Genomic DNA, 24,655 nt, shown 5'->3' with positions numbered 1-24,655 from the left:
TATAGCCGGCTCTCTATTCTCCAATTGAGTCCAAGACTCAGTCAAAATGAGCTAAAGGAGAGAAATGAGGTGTAGTGCTCAAATACACCAAGTCCCACTAAGTTAATATAATAATAATAAGGCAATTGGGCACTAACCCACCAATTCAATCGATTTAATCTAATCCGAATTTAATTTTCAATTAAATTTCACCGTAGGCTCTAAAAATTATGCCAATCACAATGGCGTAATAAATTTCGGGTTCTGTGGCCGATAAGGCCCTCAATTTAATTCCCACAGCGGATTATTCAAACAGATATTCCTACGGTGAACATATACGAATTCAAAATCACATATTATCACATAATGGCACACAAAATCATTCTAAACACATAACCATAAACAAATTAAGGACCGATTTAGCATAATACAGAACAGGGGCATCACAGTCTCCCCCCCTTTAGGAAGTTTGGTCTTCCAAACTTAAGTTACCTTCGTCGGGAAACAAATGTGGATAGCGTAGACGCATTTCCTCCTCTTTTTCCCATGTAGCATCTGTCCCATAGTGTTCCTTCCATTCCACTTTCAGCATTGGAATGGATTTGTTTCTCAATTCTTTCACTTGTCGGTCAACAACTCTTTCCGGCCATTCAGCATATTCCATATTTTCATCAATAGCAACCCGGTGGTAATCAATCACATGCAACGGGTCTCGGAGGTAACCCCTCAACATTGACACATGAAACACATTGTGGATTTGCTCGAATCCCGGTGGCAAAGCAACCCTGTAGGCAACTGGACCAAGCCTTTCCAAAATCTGGAACGACCCAATGTAGCGGGGCGACAACTTGCCCTTTTTCCCAAACCTGACTTGGCCTTTCATTGGAGAAACACGGATGAACACATGGTCGCCGACCTCATACTCAAGAGGTCTTCTCCGAACGTCTGCATAATTTTTCTGTCGGTCTTGAGCTGTTTTGAGCCTTTGCCCAATAGTTTTGATCTTTTCAGAGGTGTCTTGTACAATTTCGGGCCCAAGCAAAGCTTTGTCTCCGACCTCTGTCCAACAAATAGGTGATCTACACCTCCTACCGTACAAAGCCTCGTATGGTGCCATACCGATGCTGGAGTGGAAGCTGTTATTATAAGCAAACTCTGCAAGCGGCAAATAGTTTTCCCAACTCCCCTGAAAATCCAAAGCACACATGCGAAGCATATCTTCCAAAGTTTGTATCGTTCGTTCTGACTGGCCATCTGTCTGTGGGTGGAATGCAGTACTGAACCTTAGTTCTGTTCCCATAGCTTCCTGCAAACTTTTCCACAGTCTATATACAAATTTCGGATTCCTGTCTGACACAATGGACACCGGAACTCCGTGTAACCGGACAATTTCATCAACATAAATAGTAGCCAATCTATAAGCAGTAAATGTAGTTTTGACAGGCAGAAAATGTGCAGATTTGGTCAGTCTATCAACTACAACCCAAACAGAGTCCATACCTCGGGAAGTCCGAGGTAGGCCAACAACGAAATCTATAGTCACATGTTCCCACTTCCATTCAGGAATAGGGAGAGGTTGAAGTAGACCGCCTGGTTTCTGATGTTCAGCCTTAACTTGCTGACACTGAAGACACTTGGACACATATTCTGCAATCTCTTTCTTCATTTTAGGCCACCAATAGGTTTGTTTCAGATCCCGATACATTTTATTATTACCCGGATGCATAGCAAATACTGATCTGTGGGCTTCATCTAAAACCCTCTTCCTTAGCTCCGGAATATCTGGGACACATATTCGGTTTCGAAATTTCAACATTCCATTCTCGACACTGAACTCTGCTTTTGGGCTCACTTCAAATTCATCAATTACCTTTCTGAGGAACTCATCTTCTTTTTGGTTCTGCTTGATTTCATCAACAATTGCCGGCTCGGCTGTAATAGCGGCTATCAATCCGTCTTGTTTACATACTACCACTTCAATTTCAGACTTTTCAAAGTCTTGCAAAATCTCCCTCTGTTCAGTAAGCAAACAAGCCATACTCCCTATTGATTTTCTGCTCAAGGCATCAGCCACTGTATTAGCTTTCCCGGGATGGTAGTGAATCTCTAGGTCATAGTCTTTTATCAGCTCTAGCTATCCTCTCTGACGCATATTCAACTCTTTCTGCGTGAAGAAGTATTTCAGGCTCTTATGATCCGTGTAGACTTCACACTTTGCCCCATACAAGTAGTGCCGCCAGATTTTCAAAGTAAAAACAACTGCGGCCAACTCTAGGTCATGTGTTGGATAATTCTTCTCATGTGGCCTCAACTGTCGAGAGGCGTAAGCAATAACCTTTCCGTTCTGCATTAACACACAACCCAAACCCTTATAAGATGCGTCACTGAAAATCACAAAATTTTCCGTACCTGAAGGTAGTGTCAAAATTGGTGCAGTGGTCAATCTTGTCTTCAATTCATGAAAGGCTGATTCTCTTTCACTATTTCACTCAAATGGTTGTCCCTTACGCGTCAATTGGGTAAGAGGCACAGCTAATTTCGAAAAGTCCTTTACAAATCTCCTGTAGTACCCGGCCAAGCCCATGAAACTGCGAACTTCTGTCACATTAGTTGGTGTAGGCCAATTCACAATTGCTTCTATTTTCTGCGGGTCCACTGAAATTCCTTCCTTGTTGATCACATGCCCTAAGAAAACAACCTCATCCAACCAAAACTCACATTTCTTTAGTTCAGCAAATAATTTCCTTTCCCGAAGTATTTGTAAAACAGTCCTCAAATGATGTTCATGTTCAAGTCTATCTTTAGAGTATATCAAAATATCATCGATGAAGACTACAACAAACTCATCAAGGTAGGTTTTAAAAGTTCTATTCATTAGGTCCATAAATGCTGCCGGAGCATTAGTCACTCCAAATGGCATAACAAGAAACTCAAAATGACCATACCTCGTTCTGAATGTGGTTTTCTCAACATCCTCTGCTTTAACCTTCAGCTGATGATACCCAGATCTCAAATCAATCTTAGAAAACACCTGTGATCCCTGCAACTGGTCAAATAAGCCATCAATATGGGGTAAGGGATATTTGTTCTTTATCGTTACCTTGTTCAGTTCCCGGTAATCAATGCACAGACGCAGAGTACCATCCTTCTTCTTTACAAATAATACTGGTGCACCCCAAGGCGAAGCGCTAGGCCGGATAAACCCTTTATCAAGAAGGTCTTGCAACTGTTCCTTTAATTCTTTCATTTCAGCAGTAGCCATTCTGTAGGGAGTTTTTGAAATAGGCTGGGTGCCTGGCACAGTCTCAATAGTAAACTCTATCTCTCTATCTACCACTTCCCCTGGTAATTCATTCGGAAACACGTCCGGAAATTCTCTAACAATAGGGATATTATTCAGTTCAACATTCACGGATTGTTCAGTCAATACATAACACAAATAACCCTGGCACCCCTTCCTGATCAATTTACATGCTTTCATTGCAGATATCAAATATAGTGGAGGCACTACCCCATTTCCCACAAACTCAATCTCTTTCTGTTCTGGGGGTTTAAACGCAACCCTCTTTGTCACACAATCTATAGTGGCACAATATTTGGTCAACCAATCCATGCCCAAAATTACATCGAAGTGTCTAAAGTTTAAGGGCAACAAATCTACATATAGGGTAGCATCCTCAATATGCATGTCACAAAACCGATATATATAGTCACATAACACAGATTCCCCCGATGGAGCAGACACACATAACAAATATGGCAACAATTCTAGGGGTCTTTTCAGTCTAGATGCAAATGCATATGTCACAAATGAGTGCGTCGATCCAGAATCAATTAATACAAAGGCATCCTGATTACATATTGAAATAGTACCTGAGACAACGGCATTGGCATTCCGTGTATCGCCCGGAACGAGTGCAAAAACTCTCCCTTGTCTCACTGGATCCCCAGTAGTAGCAGATCTCAAAGTGTTTCCCGGCTTTGGGATCGATGCAGTGGAGCTAGCAGCTATCTTCCCACTATTCTGATTACAATCTCGGGCTATATGCCCCTGTTTCCCACACTTGAAGGGTTAGAAGCTTTTGGCTGGAAATATACATACAACTCTCTATCTCTATACTTCAAGCCTCAAAACACTTATATTCTTGGCCATTTTACCCTACACCTCTTAGCCTACCACCTCCCTCATTCATTCTAGCACCTTGAAGTTCATTTACAAAGGTTGAAAGCTCACCAACTTGGTCCAGAAGCTGCTGGTGGTCGGCTCTACAAGGGTAAGTCTTCATTTCCCCATTTCTAGCCTTATTTTGCTTCATTACTTAGCCCCATTTGCAAGCATTTCTGGGCCTCGACCTAAACTGTAAAGTGTCTTATTTTGAGCTCCTCTTCAACTTTGTTTAAGGGCACTTTGGTATTTGAGGTCATCTACTTCCCCTTACCCTCTATCTCTCTTTTAAGGCTTTTTTTTGCATCATATTTTAGCCTTACTTGTGAACATTTTCGAGATTTGTAATAAACTGAAAAAGATCTTGTTTTAATCTCCTCTTCAAGTTTGGTTAAGGTCTCTTTTCTATTTGGGGTCATCTTCCCCTTATGCATGCTTCATCTCTTCATGATTAGGGCTATGCGTTAGAGCACTTGCATTGGCCATAGTTTTGCCTCTTAGCCACTGAAATCCAGTGGATTTTTAGTGGCTTAGATTCATTTTTGAGAGCCAAAATCAGAGGGGAGTGACCCTCTTTCTCCTTGTCTTATTTGGTGGTCTTGTTGGCCTTCCAAAGGGACCCCTTTTTGCATGCTTTGAAGTCATCTTCCAGGCCTCATTATGGGGGTTTTGAGGTCTGCCTTATCTCTATCCAAGGCCCTTTTGGCCATATTTTATGTCCCTCATGAATGTGTGGAACAACCCTCCTCAAGGCCTTTCAAGAGGACCTTTCATTGTATGCTTTATTGATCAATTTCAGGCCCTTTTTGGTGAGTTTTAGGGCTGTCATATTTGATTTCCAGAGTTGGTTTTGCTATGCTAAGTGTCCATCATATATGTGTTGAGTAACCCTTTGCATGCCCTTTCAAAGGAGCTCATCATTTTCGCACATGTTGGCTGCATTTCAGTGGTTATTTGGGCATATTTTGTCATGTTTTATTCACTATTTTTGGCTGGTTTGATGAGTTCTCATACGCTTCATATACATGCCATGTAAACCACGCTTGTTAGCCAAATTTGCATGCTATTTTAGTCCATAATGTTAGCACTTTTTGGCCATGCTTTAAACTAGAAATGTGCATGTTTTGGGACTGCCTTGGCTCTGTCTTTATACTTCATGGCCAAATAATGCTTGCTTTGCATAGTTATAATTCAATACATGTGCCTAGCTTTGAGTTTCCGAGCTTATTTCATGCATCGGTTGCCATATTTCCACGTTTCGGGACCATTTAGCATCATGTTTCAGTGCTGGAAATTACATGTTTGTATGCCATCTTTCATCCCTTGCCATGCTTTGGTAGAGTGGCATTTTATGCCTTAGGATCGATCCCTTGCATCGTGCATGTTTGCATGTGTTTCGGTTGTCTTATTTCCATCATATGGCCACTGATGTGAGTGTGGCTGAGATCCACTCATGTTGGTGTAAGTCCATCGTGCATTGTGTATGCCATTTCAGTCTATAGCATTGTGTATGCTAGGTTACATGTTAGAGCATTGTGTATGCCATTTTTAGTCCATAGCATTGCGTATGCTAGGTCACATGTTAGTCGTATTGTGTATGCCATCTCATTTGCATTGTGTTTGGGATAGGAGTTAGCCTAGGCACGGGAAACGAGGGATGTTTCGTACTCAAAGTGACGAAACGTATCTCAATTCCGGGTCGCCGACACTCCGGATTACCCATGATGGAGTTTAGGTCTTGTTGTGTTTATATGTGCATTCATTTCACATTGAGTCATGCAATTCGACTCCTCGGCCATCATGCATCGAGATGCGTGATTGGTGGCACGAGGATCGAGGACTACACTCCCTGAAGAGTAGTCATGCATACATACATGAAAATACTTTGCTGTGCCCCTTTCTTGCTCTCTGTTGCAGCAAATCAGAAATCAACATCCTTCCAGAGCCTAGCATAGCATTCCGGGATTAATTGCAAACAGAGGCAAATCGGGGCATCACAATGGATTTCCGCGCAAGGCAACTCGAGCATGCATCTTTCATCATTCGGAACAGAGCTGAGGCGGTCCATGGATTTGCATGCTAATTTACTTGCTTTCCTAGTTAATCTGTTAATTAATTAGGGTTTTGTAATATTTAATTAGCTAGAGTAGTTAATTATTTATTCGGATTGTATTATTTATTCAGACCCTCCAAGCGAGGGCACAATTGTAATAAGTGTGTGTGCGTGTGATGTATGTCTTCCAACCCCACGTCTTTCTCCCTTTTATTTACCAGCTTATGATGGTTAGACTAGGGCATGTTTCAATTAGCATACTTATGCTTGCATGTTTGCGTCATTCATCTGTATTGCATGCACCGGGCTCGGCGCATCATACTAACCGTATTTGTATTTCAATTCCAAATTGAATACGTGTTAGTTGTAGCATCATCACATGCCATCTTTAGAATAGCCGAGCCTACTATAGTTGCATTTTGCATGTGTTGCATTAGGCATTTCTGTATAGTTAGGATCATGCATGGATTTCTAACATAGCTTTTATTTTGGCTTGGAGTACTTGGTAAGTTTTATGCTTTAGCATCCTTGCATGTGTGTGAGTGACTGCCATGATAGCATGCTTACCATGAGGCTATGTGCTTATGTGATATAACTGCCTGAATGTCTGTGGGTGGAGGTTGGGTTATCTGAATTGGAATAATTCATTAAATGCGAGTTTTAAGCCCACTTGAGAGTGGCAAAATCATTTTTTTCTAAGCCCACCCGAGGGTGGCAAATCCACATTTTAGCCTACTTGCGAGTAGCACCATCAAACCATTTTCAAATAAACAAACATGAGATGTTTCGTTCCAATTCAGGCGATCCAGTCTATACTTGTATGTTGTGCGCATCACATAGTAAATCTAGGCTAATAACCGGAATAAGAACGCATAATGTTTTCAAAACGAGATATCATGGTTAGTAGAGGCCGATCTTTGATCGGGCGAGTGGGGGTACTCACGAAGTGACCTTCCCCAATCGTACCCAAGTTTCCGAGCCGAGGCAACTTTGGTGATGACAGACACGTGGCCTTAGGCAACGAGTCAAGGTTTCCTAAATTTCCCAAAATAAAATATTTAGGTGGCGACTCTGTATCTGGCAAAGCATGCCATGTTTGGCACTTCTTTCAAAAAAATCTGTTTTCAAAAACGATTTGCCGGATTTGGACTCTTTGATGATTCATCGGTCTTGCATTACACTCTGCGAGATTAGATACAGGACTGTGACACAAATTGAGTCCGAACTGTAGTGAGGCCCGAGGGCGCGTCTACAAACATGCACTAAAGCATGATATACATCAAGATTTTACATTAACATCTGTATCAAAATCACTTTGTAGGTCATATTCTTCGTCTGTGTCGTCACCCTCCCTCATTAATCCATCTTCATCATCACAGATGAAGGCATCATCTGTAACACCCTTGGCTTCTACACCCCTGACAGATTGCAACACTTCCATTGGAATAATTTCAGATTCAATATCATGTCGACGCAAAATCACATCATCATCAATAGCCATAGCAGGTACGACCTCGGTGGTTTCTTCTTGTTGGAACACATCATCAGGTTGTACGACATCCATCTCTGGCACATCCCAAATTCCTCGATGTTGGAACTTTTCTACGACTCTCCAATTGGTACCTAATTTGGTGTCATTAACATAGAATACTTGTTCAACCTGACTTGGTAATACAAATGAGTCATCTTTGTACCATCAACTTGTTACATCAACTGTTGTGAAATGTGGTTCTACATGCATAGTTCTACTACTACCAGTGTTAAACCATTCACATTGGAACAATACAATCCGACGTCTGAACAAATAGTTTAGTTCCCACTCTGCACAAGTGTCCATAGAAGTGTATCAATTGGCCTTGATGCTCCCCTTCCACGACTAATCCACTATTCTGACTTTTCCGACTGTTGTCACGGTCGATAGTATGATAACGGACACCATTACAAATACATCCTGAATATGTGTTCACTAGGCCACTAGGACCATTGGCTAATGACCACATATCATCAGTTACTTCAGGGGAAACGTGGCTCCACAATTCATTCATCTACATGAAGAACATGTGTCATGTTACTAGCATGCGTGACATTTACGTAATGTACGATCTATGGTAGGATATAAGAATACTAGCTTACATGATCTTTGAACCATTTAGGGAATTCTTTCCGATGTCTGTTTTCGATGTCGAACGCACCGGCTCTTTGGTGTAACAAGTTCTTGTGCTCCCTAGTTACAAGAAATGCGATTCAAAAATATTTACTAAGATAAGGACTAATCAATTTACAACAAAAACATTATAAATACGTTTGAAGGATTCATACTCTACGTGTTTATCCACTTCTGTGCTATTGTGTAGGACAAACCAATGAGCCAACTCGCGTTCAGCTACGGACACATCGGACGCCCTTGTCATTAGACCAAAGGGACGTACAGTTTGAGTGAATACCGCCAACCCTGGGCCACGGTCACCCATGTCATAATTCCTTTCTGGGCGGTTAAACAATGTTTCAACTCCATCCAAATACATTGAACAAAATGTTGTACATTCTTTGGAAATGTAAGCCTCGGCAATAGAACCTTCAAGATGAGCTTTGTTGGCCACAAACCCTTTTAGACGGCCAAGAAACTTAATTTTGCAAGCCGATGACAATGTTATACTGCAATCTTTATATCAGCAGTAAAGCGTTAATTAAAATTTGACAGTAATACGAGGGCTGAGTTAATACCTCTCAATTGGATACATCCATCGATATTGCACTGGGCCTCCAAGCATAGCCTCTTGAGGCAAGTGAATTGCCAAGTGGACCATGACATCAAAAAAAGCCGGTGGGAAAATCATCTCAAGCTTACAAAGTATGAGTACAATTTGTTCATCCAATTTATGCAAATCTGAACGCCTAAATGTCTTTGAACACAATTGTTTGAAGAAATTTCCCAACTCAAAAAGTGTCGCTCCAATTTCCTTATTAAGGTAGCCACGCATCCTAATTGGAAGAAGTGGTTGTATAAGGACATGACTGTCATGACTTTTGAGGCCAGATAATTTTCCAACTTGAGCGGTCACGCAATTGGAGATATTTGCTGCATAGCCATCAGGGTACTTCATTGATTTCAAGAAATCACAAAAGCCTTCTCTCTCTTTCACCGACAATGCATACAATGCGGGAGGCTTCTCAAAGGACCCATTAGAACGCCTCTTCAAGTGTAACTCTTTACATATTTTCATGTCCTCCAAATCTAAGCGTGCTTTGTCCATGTCCTTGTTCTTTCCATCTACGCTCAAAAGTGTCCCAACGACATTGTCACACATATTCTTTTCAATATGCATGACATCAAGGTTGTGTTGAAGCTTCAACGTTTTCCAATAGGGCAAGTCAAACATAATGCTTCTCTTGCTCCAATTCAAATTTTGATGTTCATTCCTTTGTCGTTTTCGATTTTGTGGGTGCTTTCTATATGGCTTGTAAGTCCCAGAATTAATTTGCTCTAGTATTTGGTCCCTCGATAAGTCCAAAGGTTTGGACCTATGCTCCGTTTGACCATTGAAGAGCTTACTTGTTCGCCAAGTGTGGTTCTCAGGCAAGTGGCGACGAGCACCCATATACCCTATTTTACTTCGTAATCCCTGGGACGGTTGTAGACACCCCATTTTTGACCGCCCTTAAGACTTGGATGCGACTGATGGTTTACTTGATGGAGAAAGGTGTGCAGGGCAAAGGTTCAGTTTCTTCGGCAAGGAGAGAGTCAAATCTCAACTTCATACCCCTTTCTTGGACCGAAACAATCTTGATCAAAATATTTTAGACTTGAAACCCTCTCTTTCAAAATGTTTTGAAAATAAAGTTCCTACGATGTTCCAAGGCTCGCATTTTGTCGAATATTGCGCTTTTCGGTAAACCGAGCAAGGACAAAGTGGAAATGAATGAAAGAGAGATGAAAGCTTTGAAAAATATTTCAAAACACATTGTCTAGGGGTTTGGAGTTGAAGAAAAGAGGAGAAAAGAGAGGAAAACTAGTTTGGGAGAAGTTCGGCATGAATCCGGGTAGGACCGAAACTGCGCGACTTCACCGAAACGGGCATAACTCTTTGCACAGGAGGAATTTTGATGTAAGGTTGGAGCCATTGGAAATTTAACTTCTGGGGCTTCAATATGGCCACATTACCGACCAGAAAATCAGATGGAAGACCAGAAAAATCAGGTGGTCCAAAGTGGTTCAGCATGAATCTGGGAGGATCAAAAACTGCGCAGCTTCACCGAAACGGGCATAACTCTTTTCACAGGAGGAATTTAGATGTGAGGCCATAACCATTGGAAAGGAGACTTCCGGGGCTTCATTTTACACTCAAGAATCTCCTAAAACAAAGTACGGGTGGGGGAGATATGGTTAGTTGAAGTCCGATTGGACCGAATCTGCGCGGCTTCACCAAAACAGGCATAACTTTTTGCACAGGAGGAATTTTAATGCAAGGTTTGTGGCATTGGAAAGATAACTTCAAGGGCATCGTGGATGAATAGCTTTAGACCTTGAACCTTTTGAACCCTGGTCAGCCGACCAAGACAAGTGGTCGGCCGGCCACTTGAACTGGTCGGCCAGCTACCCTCTGTTTTGTCTCTTTGAGTGTGTTCCAGCTGTGCCAGCTGGTAGCCATTTGCAGCATCCTCCATACACATGTATGGAGGATCTTCAAATTTGTTTTTAGCTTCTAAGAGAATCTTTAGACCTCTTGTCTATATAGGAGGTCCTCTCCCTCCTTTGGGCTGGTTAGAAAAAACCAGCTGAGATATACACCCATTTCCCCTCCATCTCTCTACTTCAAGCCTTCAAACACCCTTGTTCTTGGTCATTTTACACTACAACTCCTAGCCTACCACCTCCACCATCCATTCCAACCCCTTGAAGCTGATTTCTAGAGGTTGAAGGTTCACTAACTTCATCCAAAAGCTCCAGCTTTGCTGCTCTTCAAGGGTAAGTGCCTATTTCCCTTAAACTTGCTTTTTTTTGCTCCATTGATTAGCCCTACTTGCAAGTATTTCTGGGCTTCGACATAAACTGAAAAATTTCTTATTTTGAGCCCCTCTTCAACTTTTTTTAAGGACACTTTGCTATTTGAGGTAATCTACTTCCCCTTACCCTCTATCTCTCTTTTAGGGCTATTTTTGCATCATATTTTAGCCCTACTTGTGAACATTTTCGAGAGTTGTCATAAAATAAAAAAGTTCTTATTTTGAGCCCCTCTTCAAGTTTTATTAAGGACATTTTTCTTTTTGGGGTCATCCTCCCCTATGCATGCTTCATTCCTTCATGATTAAGGCTATGCATTAGAGCACTTGCATTGGCCATGGTTTGGCCTCTTAATCATTGAAATCCAGTGGATTTTCAGTGGCTTAGATGTATTTTTGAGGGCCAAAATTAGAGGGGGGTGACCCCCTCTCTCCTTGTCTTGTTTGGGGGTCTTTTGGGCCTTCCAAAGGGATCCTATTATGCATGTATCGAAGTCTTGTTTCAGGCCTCATTCTGTGAGTTTTGGGGTCTGCCTTGGCTCTGTCCAAGTCCCTTTTGGCCATATTTTATACCTACAATGCATGTGTAGAGCAATCCCATCCAAGGCTTTTCAAAGGAGCCTTTCTTTGGATGTTTCCTAGACTAATTTCAGGGCCTATTTGGTGAGTTTTAGGGCTGTCATAATCTATTTCCAGAGTTGGTTTTGCCATGATAAGTGTTTATCTTGTATGTACTTAACAACCCCTTACAAGGCCCTCCAAAGAAGCCCCTCATTTTTGCATGCATTGGCTGCATTTCAGTGATTATTTGGGCATATTTTGGCATGTTTTATTCACTATTTTTGGCTGGTTTGATGAGTTCTCATTTGATTCATATACATGCCATGTAAACCATGTTGGCTAACCAACGTTGCATACTATTTTAGTCCATCATGTTAGCATCCTTTGGCCATGCTCTAAACTAGAAATGTGCATGTTTTGGGACTGCCTTAGCTCTGTCTTTAGACTTCATGATCAAATAATGCTTTCTTTGTATACTTGCGGTTCAATGCATTGGACTAGTTTTGAGTTTCGGGACTTATTCCATGCATCGGGTGCCATATTTCCATGTTTCGGGACCATTTAGCATTATGTTTCAGTGCTGAAAATTGCATGCTTCATCCTTGCCATGCTTTGGTAGAGTGGTATTTTATGCCTTAGGTTCGGTCCTCGGTTTGCATGCATGTGTGCACGCATTTCGGTTGTCTCATTTTCATCTAATGGCCATTGATATGAGTGTGGATGAGGTCCACTCATGTTGGTGTAAGTCCATCATGCATTGTGTATGCCTTTTCAATTCATAGCATTGCGTATGCTAGGTTGCGTGTTAGTGCATTGTGTATGCCATGTTCCATCGAGCATTGTGTATGCCATCTCATAGCATTGCGTATGCTAGGTTGTATGTCAGTCACATTGTGTATGCCATCTCATTTGCATTGTGTTTGGGATAGGAGTTAGCCCGAGCACGGGAAACGAGGGACGTTTCGTACTCCGAGTGATGGAACGTGTCTCAATTCCCTGTCGCCGACACTCTGGATTACCCATGATGGATTCTAGGTCTTGTTGTGTTTTCATGTGCATTCATCTCATATTGAGTCGTGCAATTCGGCTCCTCGGCCACCATGCATCGATATACTTGATTGGTGGCACGAGGATCGAGGACTACACTCCCTGAAGAGTAGTCATGCATACATATGTGAAATACTTTCCCATGCCCCTTTGTTGCTCTCTGTGGCAGTAAATCAGAAATCAGTGACCTTCTGGAGCGTTGCGCAATATTCCGAAAACAATTACAAACAGGGGCAAACCGGGGCATCATAATGGATTTCTACGCAAGGCAACTCGAGCATGCATCATTCATCATTTGGAACAGAGCTGAGGCGGTCCATGGATTTGCATGCCTATTTACCTACTTTCCTAGATTAATTTGTTAATTAATTAGGGTTTTGTATTTATTTGGACTGTATTATTCATTTGGACTGTATTATTCTTTCGGACCCTCCGGGCGAGGGCAATATTGAAATAAGTGTGCGTGAGTGTGATGTATGTCTTCCAACCCCACGTCTTTCTCCCTTTTATTTACCAGCTTATGATGGTTAGATTAGGGCATGTTTCAATTAGCATACAGTATGATAGCATGTTTGCATTCATTCATCTGTCTTGCATGCACCGGGCTCGGCGCATCATACTAACTGCATTTGTATTTCAATTTCAAGTTTAATACTTGTTAGTTGCAGCATTTCATATGTCATCTTTAGAATAGCCGAGCCTATCTTAGTTGCATTTTGCATGTGTTGCATTAGGCATTTTTGTATAGTTAGGATCATGCATGGATTTCTAACATAACTTTTGTTTTGGCTTGGAGTACTCGGTAAGTGTTTATGCTTTAGCATCCTTGCATGTGTGTGAGTGACTTCCATGATATCATGCTTACCATGAGGCTATGTTCTTATATGATATACCTGCCTGAATGCCTGTGGGTGAAGGTTGGGTTATCCAAATTGGAACAATTCATTAAATGCGAGTTTTAAACCCACTAGATAGTGGCAAATCATCTTGTTTTCTAAGCCCAACTGAGGGTGGCAAATCCACATTTTAGCCTGCTTGCGAGTAGCACCATCAAACCATTTTCAAATAAACAAACATGAAATGTTTCGTTCCAATTCAGGCGACCCAGTCTATACTTGTATGTTGTGCACATCACGTAGTAAATCTAGGCTAATAACCGGAATAGGATCACACAGTGTTTTCAAAATCCAATATCATGGTTAGTAGAGGCCGATCTTTGATCGGGCGAGCGGGGGTGCTCACGAAGTGACCTTCCCCAATCGTACCCAAGTTCTTGAGCCGAGGCAACTTTGGTGATGACGGACACGTGGCCTTAGGCAACGAGCCAGGGTTTCCTAAATTTTCCAAAAATAAAATATTTATGTGGCGACTCTGTATCTGGCAAAGCAGTCCATGTTTGGCACTTCTTTCAAAAAATCTGTTTTCAAAAACGATTTGCCGGATTTGGACTCTTTGATGATTTCATCGGTCTTGCATTGCACTCTGCGGGATTAGATACAGGACCGTGACATTGAGTCCTGAACTGTAGTGAGCCCAATGAACAAAACGGAGGATTTCCTTTCCAGGACGTTCGGGGACGTCTACAGTTTCTGGCGACTCTGCTGGGGAGTTAGAGAACTTGACTCGAACTCATGATATCTTGTTTTGATTACACTTATGTGTTTCTTTGCATTGCATTTGCATTAGTGCGTCTAGGAAACTGTGTTTGCCGTATGCTATTCCTGAACGGTTTGCCGGAGGCTCGCTTTGCGAAGCGTGCCATAAGGCTGACCGGTTGCGGGCTCTGCCACGACGGGAACACAAACCCCGGTTTTACCGGGGCACCTTCTTTGACCATTCGACCTAGTGCATATTCAGAATCCATAGTGACCATTCCAAACTAGGACAGGTTGCTTGCCCGATCATAGGTTGTTTGAAACCGCTGCGTGCGTAGTGAAACCCTAGCTCCTGAAAAAATAGGACAGGGAAACCCTACCCCAACATAGGGGTGTTTTGGCTCTCACTTACTTGCTATGTGCTTTTAGAGTGCGTCTCTACAGGAATGCATGTATCAGTTTGCAAGTTTGGGCATCAGGCCTGAGAGCATCAGTATTTGGGAATCACTTTTACCTGAGGGTATCAGTTTACAGGCGGACTTTTGGGCGGAATTCTGTAGGGGCACAGTCATTCAGCTCTACTCATATGCGTTATCGTGAAATCAGGCTGAGATGCTGTCTGTTTTCTCTTTTGCTAGGGTAGTCTTGGAACCATAGCTTCAGAAGGCTCCGATATCCCCCGGGTACATTGGACTAGTGCTGATAGACTTTGTTAGGTTAGAGATTCAATTCAAGGGAAACCAGTGTTCTTTCGCTGAGGCAAGGCAAAGAAAGGTCAGTCGGGGCTCACCGGTTCATCTGATCCGTCAGTCGCCAGTCATATCACCTTTGTTCGAACTCAGCAGACCGTGATGGCACAGGGTTCGGAAGAATTTGTGGCCGTGATAGCAGCGTTAAATCAGGGAACTGCCATGCAAACCGAGACCAGTATTGAAACGCAACGCCCATCTGGGGCATCTGCCTCACATCCAGCTTTAGGACCCTAGCCGAACTTTGACCCACTTCCGCCAGCTGAAGATTTACAGGGTCCAGATCCTCGAGAAGGGTTGGCTCAAGCCCGAGTTTTCGGACCCCTGGTGCAGCCTAATGAGAGGCTTTATCCCCTTGATGTTAATGAGCTCGATCTGACCGCAGTGAAAATTACAAACCTTGAGAAGCAATTCAAAAAGGTACATGGCCTTAACTCCATTCCCGACATTGAGGATGGGTACACCGAGGTTACCGTACGGCTCCCAGACAGATTCAAAATGCCACATATTGACCGTTTCGACGGGTCTGGAGATCCTATGGTACATATCCGGCTTTTCTTGGATATCCTGAAGCCGATGGGTCTGACTAAGCTACATAAACTCTCTCTGTATGGAAGAACCCTGTCGGGTGTAGCAGCCACTTGGTATGCCAAATTGGAGGATACAGTGAAGCAAAACTGGGAAGAACTGGCTGAGGCCTTTGTCAATCAGTATTCCTACAATACCCAAGTTGAAATGACCATCCAAGAGCTTGAAGCAACTCGCCAGAACCCAACAGAGCCTTTTGTGAAATTCGTTGCGAGGTGGAGAGCAAAGGCAGCACAAATGACAGATCGTCGCCCTTCTGAGAGGGATCAAGTGCAGATGATGGTGCGAAACCTCGAGCATGATATGTTGCAAAAGTTGATAGTCGCTCCGCTATTCACTTTCAAAAGTTTGCATGAACTGGGGGTTCAGATCGAGAATGCGTTCAACAGTGGGATCATTCCCAGAACAATTGAAGCGACAAGGAGGGTGATTTCAGGGAGTGCCAATGCTGGTAGTAGCGCTATTCCCAAACCCGCAGAAATCAATACAGCCGCCACAGCCAACCCTTTTGCCAATCCAAGCCTACAAACCGCCAGCCCAGCCCGAGCTCAGGGCAGAACTTTCACCCATCTCTATATGAGCCTGACTAGCGCACTAAAAATCTTGATGGAAAGAGGGTATCTCAAATCCCTCGATCCTCAACCTCAGCCTGACCTACTCCTAGCCAGACATAACCCCTCCAAGTACTGTGTGTGCCATCAGCAGCACGGTCATGGCACCGACCGTTGCTACCGCCTTCGTCACGAGTCCAAAATCTTATCGACAACCAGACAATAGCTCCACCTTTAGACCCCAATGACCAAGTACCTCATCTACATCTCAATCTAATCCATACACTGGTCGTCCCTTACGACCCCAGCATATACATCACCCCAGTCCATCTACCCAAGCCTGAGGTGTTTATCCCAGAAAGCATGGACTTATGCATGATGGGTGCTTCTGAACCCCAATCATCTCAAACCTGTGAGCCCACCACTTCTGAGTTGATGAGAATGATCGAAGATCTTCAGAGAACTGTGGTAGACTTAGCCTTTGGAATTTTGGCTCCATCATCGACCACATCACAGGCTAGAAGTTTCAATCCAAAAGGCTCCTTAATCTTGGAGCAAACTGCAACTGAAAAGGGCCAACCTGAAGCCATCTCAGATCTGGGTGTTGGTGTGTCGACAACAACTGGGCTCCGCTCAGATATAGCGACCCGATCCTTTGATAAAGTGGAGGCCAGTGGTAAGAACAAGGTAGGGGTAGACATTGATCCCCATGAACACCTCATGTGGGCTGTTGAGGCTTTGAAAGCCGAAGGACTGAACAAACAGCAAGTGATTGTAGTTGTTGCAAAGGCTGTAGATGACACTTTCGCTACTCAAGTTGGGGGCAGTCTGAATCAAAGGGAAAATCGGGAGAAGGGCCGTCATACCAGAGATGATCATGTTAGCTCTAATCCTCCACTCGGAAGAGATCAGCAAGCCAGGCCAGCACCTACCAATCTCTTTTCTGGTGCGCCCAGCAAAAAATCACAAACCTTGAAGTACCAACCCCGAGGTCGGAGGGTCTTCCATGCCCTCTATATGCCTTTGTCCAAAGCTCTCCAAATCCTTGTTGAACAAGGCCATCTCAAACCCCTTGAGCCTCGGCCTCTCCCGAACCCTTTTCCGGCTACACATGATGCTACCCAGCACTGCGCGTACCATCAGCAAATTGGCCATACTACCGACAACTGCTTTCGCCTTCGCCACGAAGTACAGGATCTGTTTGACAACGGGGTTGTCCTCCCACCAAGCTCTACAAAGTCTATCGGCACTGGATCGGTGAACTTGGGGGATAATGTGGTGTGATCGAGGGATGAACCAGCTGCGGATGGCGCTCGATTAACTCCAGACGTGGGAATGGCACGCACTGTTCTGAGCAATATACAAACACCAGTTTTTGTGCTTTTTGACTTGGGTATTGAGTCAGTCTTGTTGTTTTGTATAGAGTCAGTCTTTTTGTTTTGGGTCTGTCTTATTGTATCGAGTCAGTCCTGTTTTGTTGGAGTCGGGTGATTTCGGGGGTGTTACCTCGGACATCACTTGCTTGTTTTTTGTTTGTCTTTTCGTTTTCTTTTGAGTCTGTTTCTGCCTTGGAGCCAGTTGTACCAACAGATTCTGATTGAAATAGCAGTGATTTTCGCACTCTTGTGTTTGCTTCTGCCGTGTGCTAGTTGTGCCGGGATTTGAATGAAACGGTAGTGCGTTCCACCTGCTCTCTTGTGCCTTGAAATTATTGCATTGACCTAAGTGTTTCAAAACTTTTTTTGGACACTGCGGTGAAAACGAAAAGGAAGGAATTCCTCAGGTTTTGCAAAAATTTGATCAATTGAGAGAAAGAGAGGCATGCTAAGCCCTTATTGAATGAAATCATGCTTGTTAGTGTGAGTACTGGGAAGAATCCTGGCTTGATCTAGATTGGTTCTACACTGTCTTCAGCGCGAGCGACTGGTCGCTTTCTTAAAAGATTTCAAAAAAAATGTTTTGCGCGATCCTGCGAAGACCTGTGTGGAATCTCTCTTGAGATTGTGCAGCCTAGGATCGCTCTCAGCCTCGAGACTCCACCCCTCTTGATTTCAAAACTTGAACTTGGATTCAAAATGTTCAACGGTCAACTACAATGTAAGGCCTGTGTGGCCGGATCAAAAGTAGCCCGTGAAGTAGCGGCGACAAAGTCAGATCAAGAAGCTTGCGAAGCTAGATCAGGAGCACCCCTCGAACTAGGGGCAAAAGAATTTCAAATGTGCTCGAAGAGTCAAAGATGAAGATCAGCGAGAATGCCAAATCCCAGAAGGGAGAAAAGAAGAAAGTATTGGTGAAGGACAACCAAGTTCCTATCCACAACACTAGGGGCAAATTCAGCCCCCCATTGGATGGACTCCTACATCATCAGCGAACAACAGCCATTCTCCTGGATTCAGATGGCTTCGAGATCTCAAACCATTCCATATGGACAAAAGCTACACTTTTACCCTTGAGAGGCTCGCTGGGCCGAAAACCCAGAAGGGCGACCCAGGCAAAAATTAGAGCAAGAAAAGAAGGAAAAGAACAAAAAAAAAAAGAAAAAATGCAAAAAAAAAAAATAAAGAAAATGCAAAAAATGAAGAAAAAAATGAATTTAAAAAAAAAGAAAAGAAAATAAATAAAAAATTGGAAAGAAAAGAAAAACAGAGCTCGCAAGGTTGAAAACTCGGAAGGGCGGCCTTGCCAAAAGTTAGAGCGCAAAAGGAGAGGTTAAATACACGAGTGTACCTTAAGCCCGAACTACGTAAGGCTTGATTCCCATCTTTGGGATACGTAGGCAACTTCATTCTGAAGTCCAGCCACAAAACACTTCAAATTCGACTATGTCTATGTGATGGTTCTGATCATCTTCTGTATCCGAGAATCTGGTTGTGTTCGTCGCTCTGAGGACTGACTACAATGCGCTGCGGTGCCGTTCAAACAAGGGGCAACTTTCTGTTGCCATACAATGTGCTGCGGTGCTATTCAAACAAGGGGCAACTTTTCGTTGTCATGCAGTGTCCTTCAGATGAGGAGCAGTTTGCCATTGTTATGGATCTGAGGTTGTGCATCTCAATAGTAGGTTCCGTGCTTGTTGAGCAGTGACCATTTGCAAAAACAGTTTTTGAAAATTTTTACTGAGGTTGACTAATTTTCTCGAAAATTATTCCATCTTTTTCTAAAACTGGACCTTTTTCTTGGATCCAAAAATGGAAAGTTTTCAATGCTCATAACCCGACTTGCATGATTTCAAATCAAAAAGTGAACAGGCATGTTAATCTAACTCTCATATTGGTCAAAATTGTTTTAGTAGAAAGCTCAAAAACAAAAAAAATGGTCAAAATGATGAACTAGGGGCACAGTTGAGTCAGGTTTGCTGTCTTTTTCCCTTTTATCAATGCACTTGCCGGAAAGGGCACCGTATTCGCCAGAAAAGAGCACCACTGAAGCTAACCGCAAAAGGGCAGAAAGCTCTCACATCCTCCAAGCAACGAGGTATCAAGCCAAGTGCGAAGCACGAACTGGAATGGAGCAAGATATTCCAGTCCCTCATCTAGACAGATCTGATCACGCCCAAATTCCCCAGCAGTGCATCGTCAACCGATGTTAGCTACAGATTTGCTACACACCCAGTTGTAGTGCAATTCCTCTGTGGGAGGAATTCACTAGCTGTGCGCAGAAGAAAGAGAATCTAGCGGAATTCTAGGGGCAAGACCCCGCAACTTTTTGTTTATCCACCAACCACCCATGGGAGGGATAAAAAATGAGAGATTAAAGAATAGAGAGATGTGCACTAAGAGAAAAAGTGAGAAAATGGATTTTTTCAGAAAAACACAGATTGAGTGCCAGAGTGATGTGAGAATCACAAATGAGAAAAAGGGTGGGAAACACTACCCGGAGAAACTGGCTCCTCGCGAACTGAGAGGTCTCTTGTCTTTGTAACACATCTGTGTGTCGTGTCCTTTGTTTTGTTTACCTCAACTTTTGTTTTGAGTCTTTTTCGAGTGTTACTCGACGTGTTTAGGTCGTGTACCTTTTGTTGAGTCATAGTATACTGTGTTCAGTTGTAGGCTCAATACCCGGTTGAGAACCCTTTTCTCATTTCAATTTCAAAAATCGTTTTGTGCTTAGAGTGCCGTGTCGTTCTCCACATTTGTGCAAAACAAGATTTTGTTCTTTCAAAAGCTGCAGGGTTCAACCCAGGTCATGTGAGAACAGTAAAACCAGGACCTATCTAAAGCTATATAGGTTCCAGACTGCAAAGCAAAAGAAAATGGGGAAAATTTTGAGCATCTGAGTGTGTTTCACCTTCAGAAAATTCTGAGATTGCATTCCATATGCACCTCCTCGGGTCTTGTTAATGCTACCGAAGTATGAGTGCGCCTCTACCTCAAGTGTAAGCCTGCTTCAAGTCAAAATGGCAGTCCAAGCAGCACCTGAGGGTTTCACATGCAAATGTTATCTCTCGCCAATATAAACAGGGTGTGCCCTTTTTGAGCTGAGTGTGTTACAAAGCCCTCCAATAGATAAATCAGAGGCACCAGAGTACATGTTTTATGTCCCTCTATTGCATAGAATGTGCACTTTCATATACACTTCTGTTACATGCGTGTCGCGCATCGTTATGATTCATGCATAGAATATGCTTGTTTTCAATTTTTGCATAGAATATGCTTTGTTGGTCTCATGCATAGAATATGCTTTCAATATTGCATGGACGTGCTTTCAAAAGTTGCATAGAGTATGCCTGCTTCATGCATAGAAAGTGCCCCCATACTTGCATAGAAAATGCTCGTATCTTTTGCATAGAAAATGCACTCTTCCATACTTGCATAGAAAATGCACCTCATTTGCATAGAACATGCATTCACTCGCACTGTCTTGTGCACTTACACTTTGTATCTTACTAGCACTGTCTTGTGCATCTTGTAGTTGTATCTCACTCGCACTATTTTGTGCATTTCAAAATCAATCGCCCTGTTTAGCGTATCGCACTTTCTTGTGCATTGCAAATCAATCGCGCTGTTTACCATATCGCACTTTCTTGTGCATTTCAAATCAATCGCGTTGTTTAGCGTATCGCACTGTTTTGTGCAGTTTACATTCGCGCTTTTTTGCGCATCGCACTGTTTTGTGCAGTTTATCATTCGCGCTATTTTGCGCACCTCAATCACACTGTTTTGTGCAGTTTATCATTCGCACTATTTTGCGCATCGCACTGTTTTGTGCAGCTTACATTCGCGCTATTTTGCGTATCACACTGTTTTGTGCAGTTTATCATTCACGCTATTTTACGCACCTCAATTGTACTGTTTTGTGCAGTTTATATTCGCGCTTTTTTGCGTATTGCACTATTTTGTGCAGTTTATCATTCGCGCTATTTTGTGCACCTCAATTCGCACTGTTTTGTGCAGTTTATGATTCACGCTATTTTGCGCACCTCAATCGCACTATTTTGTGCAGTTTACATTCGCGCTATTTTGCGTATCGCACTGTTTTGTGCAGTTTATCATTCACGCTATTTTGCGCACCTCAATCGCACTATTTTGTGCAGTTTACATTCGCGCTATTTTGCGTATCGCACTGTTTTGTGCAGTTTATCATTCACGCTATTTTGCGCACCTCAATCGCACTGTTTTGTGTAGTTTACATTCGCGTTATTTTGCGTATCGCACTGTTTTGTGCAGTTTATTATTCGCGCTATTTTGCACACCTCAATCGCACTGTTTTGTGCAGTTTACATTCGCGCTATTTTGCGTATCGCACTATTTTGTGCAGTTTATCATTCGCGCTATTTTGCGCACCTCAATCGCACTGTTTTGTGCAGCTTACATTTGCTCTATTTTGCGCATTGCACTGTTTTGTGCAGTTTATATTCGCGCTATTGTACGCACCTCAATCGCATTGTTTTGTGCAGTTTACATTCGCGCTATTTTGCGCATCGCACTGTTTTGTGCAGTTTACATTCGTGCTATTGTACGCACCTCAATCGCACTGTCTTATGCTTTGCATATTGCATCGCGCTACCTTGCGCACCATACCTGCACTTGTTAGTGCATTGCATCTCACTATCTTGCGCACCTTACCTGCACTTGTTAGTGCATTGCATCGCGTTATCTTGCGCACCTTATCTGTATCGCACTGTTTTGTGCATTTACCATGCTCGTACTGTTTTGTACACCTTTAGCATCGCACTATTTTGTGCATCTTCTTAGCACTGTTTTGTGCATTCACTCTGCATCGCACTGTCTTGTACACATTGTATTTTTGCATCATTCGCACTGTCTTGTACACTCCTTGGTCTAGGAGACCTTAAATCCTCTAAAGGTACAATTCCTTTGGTATTTGTCGTGCCCGAACGACTTCCGGCGGTCTGGTATAGCCACCTACCTGTGTTTGCGGTGAGTTCCTAGGAGACCAACTGAGACGGTGGAAACTAGAGTTCGAATGGCTCTTGCCTAGAACGCAAAGGTTCGGGATTTCCGAGGCTAAAGTCTGGTTTAAATATCCAGGGGTATATCCTCGGCTTGAAATCTATATGGCAGCCCTATAGATTGAGATAGCATATGTATGCGCCTCAATTCTGGATACCGAATCAACCTAGTCTGTCACCCTGTTGGAGAATAGGGAAAGTTGCGACTATAGTCAGGGAGAAAAGTAGTACCTGTAGTTCAACTGAGAAGAAGAGGAAGATTCCCACATCAACATGAGGTAGGACATTGCCGAGGTAAGTCATTGCCAATTGCCCCTGTAAGGTACCTCCCTTTTCCAAGCTATCACATTGCATTTTAGTCATTACAGTGCATCGCATAAATCCTGAATTTTCAAACCGGCTTCGCTTAGCGTATAAGTCCAATTTTCAAACCGGCTTCGCGTAGCGTATAAGTCCAATTATCAAAATCTTTCTGCATATCATTTTGCATCCTGCCCCTGAACTACGCTGGTTTGATTCCTTGCAAAGGGATACGTAGGCAGCCTGCGGGCGCAACCATTTATTTGTCTGTACTTTATTTGTTTGTCCAAGTCTTCGGCCTTGTCAAAAATGGGTCGTCTCTGGGCTTTGACATTCACTCCCGTCACGAATGACTTCCGAGTTCTGTCAAAGAGGGGCAACTGTAGACACCCCATTTTTGACCGCCCTTAAGACTTAGGCGCGACTGATGGTTTACTTGATGGAGAAAGGTGTGCAGGGCAAAGGTTCAGTTTCTTCGGCAAGGAGAGAATCAAATCTCAACTTCATACCCCTTTCTTGGACTGAAACAATCTTGATCAAAAGATTTTAGACTTGAAACCCTCTCTTTCAAAACGTTTTAAAAATAAAGTTCCTACGATGTTCTGAGGCTTGCATTTTGTCGAATATTGCGCTTTTCGGTAAACCAAGCAAGGACAAAATGGAAATGAATGAAAGAGAGATGAAATCTTTGAAACATATTTCAAAACACCTTGTCTAGGGGTTTGGAGTTGAAGAAAAGAGGAGAAAAGAGAGGAAAACTAGTTTGGGAGAAGTTCGGCATGAATCCGGGTAGGACCGAAACTGCGCGACTTCACCGAAACGGGCATAACTCTTTGCACAGGAGGACTTTTGATGCAAGGTTGGCGCCATTGGAAAGCTAACTTCTGGGGATTCATTGTAACCACATGGCTGACTAGAAAATCAGATGGCAGACCAGAAAAATCAGGTGGTCCAAAGTGGTTCAGCATGAATTTGGGAGGACCAAAAACTGCGCGGCTTCACCAAAACGGGCATAACTCTTTTCACATGAGGAATTTATATGTGAGGCTATTACCATTGGAAAGGAGACTTCCGGAGCTTCATTTTACACTCAAGAATCTCCTAAAACCAAGTCCGGGTGGGGGAGATATGGTTGGTTGAAGTCCGGTTGGACCGAATCTGCGCGGCTTCACCAAAACAGGCATAACTTTTTGCACAGGAGGAATTTTAATGCAAGGTTTGCGGCATTGGAAAGATACCTTCAAGGGCTTCATGGCCGACCAGATTTAGACCTTGAACCTTTTGAACCCTGGTCGGCTGGCCACTTGAACTGGTCGGCCAGCTACCCTCTGTTTTGTCTCTCTGAGTGTGTTCCAGCTGTGCCAGCTGGTAGCCATTTGCAGCATCCTCCATACATGTGTATGGAGGATCTTCAAATTTGTTTTTAGCTTCTAAGAGAAGCTTTAGACCTCTTGTCTATATAGGAGGTCCTCTCCCTCCTTTAGGCTGGTTAGAAAAAACCAGCTGAGATATACACCCATTTCCCCTCCATCTCTCTACTTCAAGCCTTCAAACACCCTTGTTCTTGGTCATTTTACACTACAACTCCTAGCCTACCACCTCCACCATCCATTCCAACCCCTTGAAGCTGATTTCTAGAGGTTGAAGGTTCACT

Source organism: Camellia sinensis, chromosome 8 (assembly GCF_055761805.1).
Source record: "Camellia sinensis isolate YWXY chromosome 8, ASM5576180v1, whole genome shotgun sequence".
In the NCBI taxonomy this organism is placed as follows: domain Eukaryota; kingdom Viridiplantae; phylum Streptophyta; class Magnoliopsida; order Ericales; family Theaceae; genus Camellia; species Camellia sinensis.
The sequence above is the reverse complement of the archived record's forward strand: the minus strand, read 5'-3'. Positions refer to the sequence as shown.